This window comes from Paramisgurnus dabryanus, chromosome 3, assembly GCF_030506205.2.
Source record: "Paramisgurnus dabryanus chromosome 3, PD_genome_1.1, whole genome shotgun sequence".
NCBI lineage: Eukaryota > Metazoa > Chordata > Actinopteri > Cypriniformes > Cobitidae > Paramisgurnus > Paramisgurnus dabryanus.
In genome coordinates, this window is record NC_133339.1 from 47,462,424 (window position 1) to 47,471,077 (window position 8,654).

Consider the following 8,654-nt stretch of genomic DNA (forward strand, 5'->3'; position numbering starts at 1 on the left):
GTAAACAAGCGTGTTGATTGCATGACGTGTGCGTATCGCACTGGCCAATCAGAATCAAGTTATTACAAACCGAAGGTCCGTTAGACACATGCGCAGACTGGACGTGTGACGTCAGCTCATTGCGGGGACAATTCGAAAGCTGCCCTCACGTGGTGCCTCGGGTCGATCTGTCTGCGTTGCGCTGCATGTAGACGAATAAACTGCAGGGCAAGCGCTGTTCAACGACAGCAATTTACTGAAACCTACTGACAAAATCCTGCAAAGTCTCCGAACGTAATAACGGAGGAATGGAGAAAAATCAAAAGCCAAGCACTGGTGGCGAAACCCTCCAGATGTTTAAAAGCCAAAGATCATTTTTTCCTGAATCGCTGGTTACGGCTAGTTTAAAGTAGCATTTGCTAAAGCCCTTGTTGAGTAAAAAAGTAATAAAGTTGCTGCATTTATTCATCTATCGTGTTGACGTTTTGTATTTCTTTGAAAACAACAAATATGATGTGAAAATTATATGCGCCAATTCGCTTTGTAAGGCCTTATTAAAATCTCCCTCTCCTTATAGATCAGTGGTAATAGCCTATAAGACGACGATCAGTTGCAAGCGGGTTCAACTAAATGTATATAAATAAATTATTCATATAAATAAATACATAAATAATTTAATATTATTTACAATTAATACTGATTTGGTTCTATTTATTTATATAAAGTTTTCTCGTTCTCATTTTCACATTGTTAGAAACAAAAATTAAAAGAACATTAACGTGCATTGCTAATACTACATGACGGGCTGGAAATGTGCATTGTAATTGTCTTTCTGAGGACTGAATAAAGTCTAAGATTGGCCTTTAGGTTTCTGTTTGCACAGTTTTCACAGCAATACCCAACGCAGTGTTTTTAAACTTTAATTAATCTTCATATGCGACTGTATGATTATTAGTTGGACTGGACTGCCGCCTTGAACTTGAAAACTCGACTAGGATCGTATACCCCCGATAGCCCGTGTGCACGGCTAGGCTTTATGCGAGTTCGCGTCTTTTGGCTTAAACGGACAGATGCTCACATGTCAAAATAAATGTCTTGGTGAGTATCATAGTAAACGAGTGGTTACTGTATGTCTTAAACGAATAAACATTTATTTGCATTCGGTCTCATAATAAGCCAAACCCGACGAAGTCTCTGTCGTTTAAGTTAATGCAATTAAAAGAATAGAAAATCACTCACTGCTTCATGACTGGGTCAGTTCTGTAACTTCGTAAAAAAAAATGATTAATCCATATTTACTTTTAAATCAAATCCATTTTTTTTTTTGCCAAAGATCCCGTGCCGGGCACTGCTATCCGAAGAAAGTTTAAGGTTCATCGTGGAGTAACTTTTACGAAAGGTACTGCAGTTAACATTAGATATTTTGCTTCAATAACAGAGAGTAAATCATGTGTAAGAAATAAGCAGGTTTAAAATTCACTCTTACATTATGTTTACAATAGTATGCAGTTAGGAATATTTATCTAATGTGGGGAACTGGGAAGTAGACCTAATCAGCGATCATAAGGTTCATTCGTGCTTTTATAATGGTTACACGTCATTTTCTATAATGGGATCCCAGCAAGCAATTTTGCGGCTAATAGACGTCTAGTAGCCGTCTAAACACCCCCCTGACGTCTAGGCTAAAACAAGGCTAATTTTGGGCTGTCAGTGAAAATCTAGTAGACGTCTATCATAGCCCAAGAAATAGACTAGTCATGAAATAGACGGCTATTAAACGTCTACATATATACGTCTAATAGACGGTGAATGTGGGTCTAGGCTAAAACAAGGCTAATTTTGGGCTGTCAGTGAAAATCTAGTAGACGTCTATCATAGCCCAAGAATAGACTAGCCGTTAAGTAGACGGCTATAAAACGACTACACGTGTGTGTCTAATAAAGAACAAAAGAATGGCTAAAGAATTATTTTTAATCCATTAAAAAAGGTTCTCATAAACATGCAATCATGCAATTTATTACAAAAAATATTGTTAATACAATAGAAATTCAGATAAGACAAAATGAAGAAAAACTACTTTTAACAAAAAGAATAAAAACAGTAACAAAATAAAAGCATATATAACAAAATACAATTTTAAAAATGAAATAACATCTAAACATTAACAAACTATCTTCAGTTCACGTCAACTTATTAATTGTACTAATTTCTATACCCCCCCCCCCCCCCGTGCTCCCTGGTGCCTGTTTGAAATGCCCCCATTGCATCCTTCACTTCCAGTTCTGTTGCTGCTGGGAAGTTGTTCAACACAGCATCTGCCAAATATGAAAAGAATGCATGAGACAAGTATTTCTGCTTTATGTTAAATGTGATAGTCATTCTATTTTGAAAAAGTCATATATAAATATTGACAAGTCAACAACAGTAATCATACCGTTCTCATTACTAACAGAAGTGCATGTTTCTCTGCGTGTGTTTAATGACATTTTTGGAACTAGCAAAAGAGGCTTAAAGGCAGGGTATCTGATTTTGATCCAGAATTTTTTTTTTTTAGTTATGCTGGTTGAAAGTCTCCTCAAATATTGATAGCTCTCACTATGTTAAGTTGTCTAATTGTGTATTTTTATATATTTGTGTCATCTATAAAAGGCGTAGGACCAAAAAACGTTCAACAAATCATTGAACCCTGACCGAATGCAATAATTGGACGTGGGCACGGGCCAGTTACCGGTTTGAAGGTATACCGAGATTTTCAGAGTCAATGTTTTAAAAAAAACCACAAAAATTTTCTGTGATACCGTTTTCAATGTATGAACTGTGTTTACACAAAGTGAATTAAATCATGTAATTGAATTCATGTTTACATTTACAATTGAAAGAATATTATCATTTAAAGGCTTTATTTTTACCTGGCATAAACGTTGTTTGTTGCTTAAAAATAAAATGTATTGTGTCCAGTTGAAAAGTTGATGTTTTAATATGCAGACATTTGAAAATAACACATTTTAGTGTCACAATGGCAATACCACAACACCGTGGTATTTTTGCTTACGGTTATCATACTGCCAGAATCTCATTCCGGCCCATAATTGGACGCATTACATTTTTGCCCCTCTTCTGTGAACGTGTTTTGCATGCCACTTCACAACCTGTTCACACTCTGTAAAAATAGGGAGAATCAAATAAACCTTCCTGCTGAATTGACACAGGAGCTACAAAACACATTTTGAAACAACAAAAAAAAAACATCTGGATGAGCAAAGAGCAAAAACCCAAATTAACATTGGTAAGTTCACTGCTTTTCTGCAAGATGGAAACAGCTACAGGTCTGAAAGGGTCGTTGCAGTGTTTCTTTTGGAAAGGTAGGTATGCAGTGTGATTCTATTTTAACGGATTCAGATTGTATTTTAATGAAACTTGTTGCTTATGTAGTTTGTTTACGAATTAGTGTAATGATATTTATCTTTTCAAATTTCTAAACGTGCTGTATTTATGTCGGATTAAAAACAGTTGTTTATGTTGGTTATTTTGGTAATGTTATTCACTTTGTCAGTTATACTGGTTAATGAGATAGGAGTGTGCTTCTGGTTGGTGCGTGTAGGCTAAAGTTAGTATTTTTCAAAATCAAATACCCTGCCCTTTAAGATGCCAAGCATAAAATATTCACAATACAATCTTATTGACATAAAACCTGTCAAATGTCTAAAAATAAAACATCTAAACAATATTGTGTGGATGAGTAAACTGTTGTATCGGCAAAGAGTCATTTAATCTGGGGCTTTTAATATTTAGAAAATATTAAGGCAGTACCGGACTGTCGTCAATTACTCCTCACATAACCTAATGTTATATTAAAAGTACTATTTTGTGAAACACCATTCAGCCTAAAACTACATACAAACACACTTACCTTTAATAACTGAGAACTGATGTTTTTTCAAATGCTTGCTTCTGCAGTGGACCACCACCATTCATGTTGAACTTTGAAATTAATAAATTTTAGTGAACTCTAAAATACAAAAGACAATGTCGTTAACAGTTGCAGACTGACATATTTTCTGATTTTTTGTGACCACATGAAAGACTGTTGACACCACAACGTCGGATTAATATTGCATGTTTAGAGAATTTACCTGTCCAGCATTCTTCCGGCACGGTCTCTCAAGTTTCTCCCTCCAGTTTCGCACAGCTTTGACACCTGAATAGCACATGCCTATGTCAGTAATTGTACAGTATTGTATGCTTCAGTGTACAAGTGTTTACCAACCTTAAAGGTTAATGCCCACTGACCTGCAAGCTTTCCCTCACTAACACAATAAAACTCTTTTTTCCAACAGACTAAAGGCCTGTAAGTTAATTCCATATGGAGGAATAGCTTTCCCCCACAATCTATCTCTGCATGCATAATTGTAAAGCACAACACTGCCTACATTACTGTAAGGAACACAGTCATAACTTAGCTAAGTTACTGCTGTTACTAAAAAGCAGCCTACAAATCACTCTTGTTGATCTTTAGTGTAACGTTACATAGACTCATTTACCTCCACTATTTTATTACATTGCAGGTTGTACTGTTTAGGTTTTATAAAACATGGGTTACTTACTACGTTACACTGTTAAGTACCCGGTAAGAATGTCGCGATTCCAACAACAAATAAAGTAAATCAATTTTAAACACATGTAAAATAAAATAATTAAAAAAAAACTTACAAGACCAAACGAGTGTGGTACATACTTTCCTCGTGGCTGCTCGCTGATGTTGTTGCTTTTCAAACAGCGGAAATCTTTCTCGCGAGATATGGCCTCGTGTTTGTGTACTGCTGCCATCTAGCGGTTCGGAGTTGTAACCACTGATCTATATAAATGACTGGATTGCGCATGACGTCACACTTGTGAAGCCACCGCGCCGCCATGTTGGTATACCCAAACGTTCTATTAAATCAATGGACGTTATCAGATTTTAATGATAAAACATCACTTTACTCGTCTTCGTTTTTATATGTGAAGTTACCCTGTACATTATTACAACACAAACGTTCAAAGCATGTAAATAGTTACTTACTGAAAGTTGTACATTTTGCGTTTTAAACAGTTATTATACATTCATCTTTATTACAGTATCAGATCAGCAGACAGACCGCAGCATATTTAGTATTAATGACAATAAACGTGCTCATTCTGAAATCTAAATAAATAATCATACTTTGTACCGTATGTGTATGCAATAATTTGCTAGTTTTGTAATAATGTTATCTAAACTTACAAGTTACCTAAACTTATTTAGAGAAATAACGCTGACCGTCACAGTGTAGCTGAATGTCAAACAAAACTTTATTTATACCCGTGTCATTAACAAATGCAACACACACTCACCTTAACGGTTTTTTTATAAATCCATTATCCTGCCCGATTAAAAGATAAACATTGCAAATAACACCAGAATTATCAAATAATTAACGTACACATTTCCTAAAAATTAACCTTGTGTAACTGATACGCTGTAAAGCGGGTAAATTTTGATCATGATTTTGAATGGAAGTCAATGACGCTCTCTGCCGGTGTCGTGAGCAATCCAGTCCCCCCGAGCAATTCTGCCCCCCTAGGACCCCAATTGGTACCTAGCAGTAATGCCTGGTCAAAAACTTGTCATCGCGATATCTTGATGCTAATGGCTAATCGAAGCTGCGTTAGTGGTGTAGCAAGCTAGGTACTTTTTACAAAATAGAAGCATACAAAATATTTTTAAAATAAAAGCTTACAAAAATAATATAATTAATGAACTAATATTCATGTTGCAAACACGTGAGCAGCACGTAATGACACACGTAATCGCCTAAAAACCCAATTAATTGCCTTACACAACAAAAACACATTTCGATTTTATGTTATTGATTACTAAGTTATCTGAACGTGAAACATATTTTTTTAAACCTCAGGATTAAAAAAAATTGACATTACGTTATTACGGTGAGTGCAACTGGTGTTTGTGTTAAGCTATTTTACCCGATAGCTGTATGCTAAGCTGGTACGTCACGTTAAGCTAATTAAAAAAAATCTAAGAACGAGATTTGGTAGATCTCACCACCTAGAGCATCAGTTATATACTACTATATTAAACGGATAATTTAAAATAGACCAATTGTAATTTTAACAACATTCTAACGATATAAATCATCACGAAATTTTGAAGGAATTGTAATAAGGCGCTACAAAGGCTACCCATGAGGAGTTTTTTCAGCCAATGGAATTACGCGGGGTCCTAGGGGGGCAGAATTGCTCGGGGGGACTGGATTGCTCATGACACCGGTTGGGTATACCAAGATGGCGGCTCGAACTCTGTGCTGGCGTCACCTCACGCAGTTACGTCAAGCGTTCTATGCGCAATCCAGTCATTTATATAGATCAGTGGTTGTAACTGGATTTTGTTTATCTTTGAAATACGGTCAAATAATGAATGTTATGCGTGACAGCAGATATTCAGATAAGATAAATTAAACCAAACATCTTAATTTCCCTGGTGTCTTTGCATGCCTGATAAAATATCATAATTCTTGCAAGTTATTTTGGCAAAAACAAAATTTTATTAAATTCAAGGTTATTTTGGGCTAAACATGGTTTGTTCGTAGTCGGTCTATTTATGAGCTAAATAGTGGCTATGTACGACGGTGCATAAAACACTTTAAAGAAATTAAACAAACCTTGTAATCGCTGTTAACTTTGCTTACAATGACATACCATACATTTCACAAGTTATTTTGGCAAAAACCACATGTAATTAAATTAATGGTTATTTCTGGTCTAAACGTGGGTTATTCGTAGTCGGTCTATTTGTAAGCTAAATAGTGGCTAGTACAGACGGTGTATAAAACACTTTAAAGAAATGAAACAAAATACCTTAATCGCTTTGAACTTTGTTTACATGATTAAATATCATACATCTCACAAATCATTTTGGCAAAACAACATGTAATTAAATTAATGGTTATTTCTGGGCTAAACGTGGGTTATTCGTAGTCGGTCTATTTGTAAGCTAAATAGTGGCTAAGTACAGACGGTGCATAAAACACTTTAAAGAAATGAAACAAAATACCTTAATTGCTTTGAACTTTGTTTACATTATTAAATATCATACATCTCACAAATAATTTTGGCAAAACAACATGTAATTAAATTCATGGTTATTTCTGGGCTAAACGTGGTTTATTCGTAGTCTGTCTATTTATGAGCTAAATTATGACTACGTACAGACGATGCATAAAACACTTTAAAGAAATGAAAAGAAATACCTTGTAATCGCTGTTAACTTTGCTTATGTAGCACTACGCCACCCCTTCAACATTAATTGAAAGAGAATACCTTGTTTAATGCACAGGCACAAAGTCAAAACCCTTTGGACTACTCAAAGTACAACAAAAAAGGTTTATTACAATTGATAGGGCAAAAATAATATACACAATTAAACAGACATGAAAGGATTTATTTAAATAAATTAATACAAAATTAATCTCAGCTCTTAAAGATGTTAACCACCAGCTCAAAGCTCTCTATAGTAGCTGGTTCTTTTGTGTGTGGAAAACCTTCAAGGTATTAGGAAACATCAATTTCTTAATGACAGTAAAAAGAAAGAACCAAAAAAATCAATGGAAATAAACACCACAATTCAAATAGAAAACAACTCAAAACATAACCCTTCACTCATAACTTCAAAGAAAACCACAGCAAACATGGATCCCATACCCCAAAGGGATACACACACAGAATACAAGCACGGGTCGAGCTAATGACATAAGGCTGGGAAGATGGTCATCAATAAAAAAGAAACAAAAAGAAAAAAAAGATAACAGAACCCCAGCCAACCGGACTCGTACACAAACAGTTCACAATGTACACTTGCTGCCACCATGCAGCACACTTCTGAGACCGGCCGACCAGGGAACTAAACAAAAACAACACGGGAGAAACAGCAATCGACTTAACTAAAACAGAAAAAACAAACAAAAATTAACAATACATCATTTATTTTATTCAAACATTAACATTTTCTTAAACACCGTTACCAACTGCCCCATTTCATTTATTAGCTTAAAAGTAAGAAAACCAAAAACACAACTTTACCTTTATCAGCTACCCAAAAAGCAGCCAATCAGCATTCCAGGTTTTATCCACATCTAAAACACTACAAAAACACTAAACATTTAAAACCATGGTTACCAACTGTACACTCATTTTTATTTAAAAATATTAAATACATTTACCTTCATTGGCAAATAGCAGATATAACAATCAGTTGGTTTTTTGAACATTTATCCAGATCAGAGTGTCAAAAACACCTTTCCAAAGAGAAATTCAAAATTAAACCTTTCATGCAATCTTATTTAAAAAACTAAGCAAAGCCCATATATTTACCTACACAGGCAGCAGTCAACATACCCAGTTAGCATTACTCAATTCATCTGCATCTAAATAAACAACCAGAATTTTCCCATACAATCAAAATAAATCCCCTTAAATAAACAATTCAACCAAAACAAAAATAATAAACTTGGCCTACCTCATCTGGGGCAAATTCACCACATAGCCAAACAAAGCAGCACCATCCCATGTGCTTTCAAAACAAGGCCCACATTTCAAGGCCTCTTGCCCAGTGCCTGCTTAAAAAGTCTTGGACTAATTAG

General features: G+C 35.2%; 1 long non-coding RNA gene across 2 annotated transcripts; it reads right to left on the reverse strand.

Moving 5' to 3' along the window:
* Nucleotides 1-1,606: 1,606 nt before the first annotated feature.
* Nucleotides 1,607-4,802, reverse strand: LOC135744913 (uncharacterized). Of its 2 annotated transcripts, XR_010530883.2 has the most exons (4): nt 4,690-4,802; nt 4,113-4,177; nt 3,890-3,988; nt 1,607-2,294 (listed from the first exon to the last, which is right to left on the reverse strand). It is a non-coding gene; the product is annotated as an uncharacterized lncRNA (long non-coding RNA). The 2 variants fall into 2 exon arrangements; XR_010530882.2 differs by lacking the exon at nt 4,113-4,177 and having other exon boundaries at nt 4,690-4,761.
* Between the last annotated feature and the right edge of the window lie 3,852 nt (nt 4,803-8,654).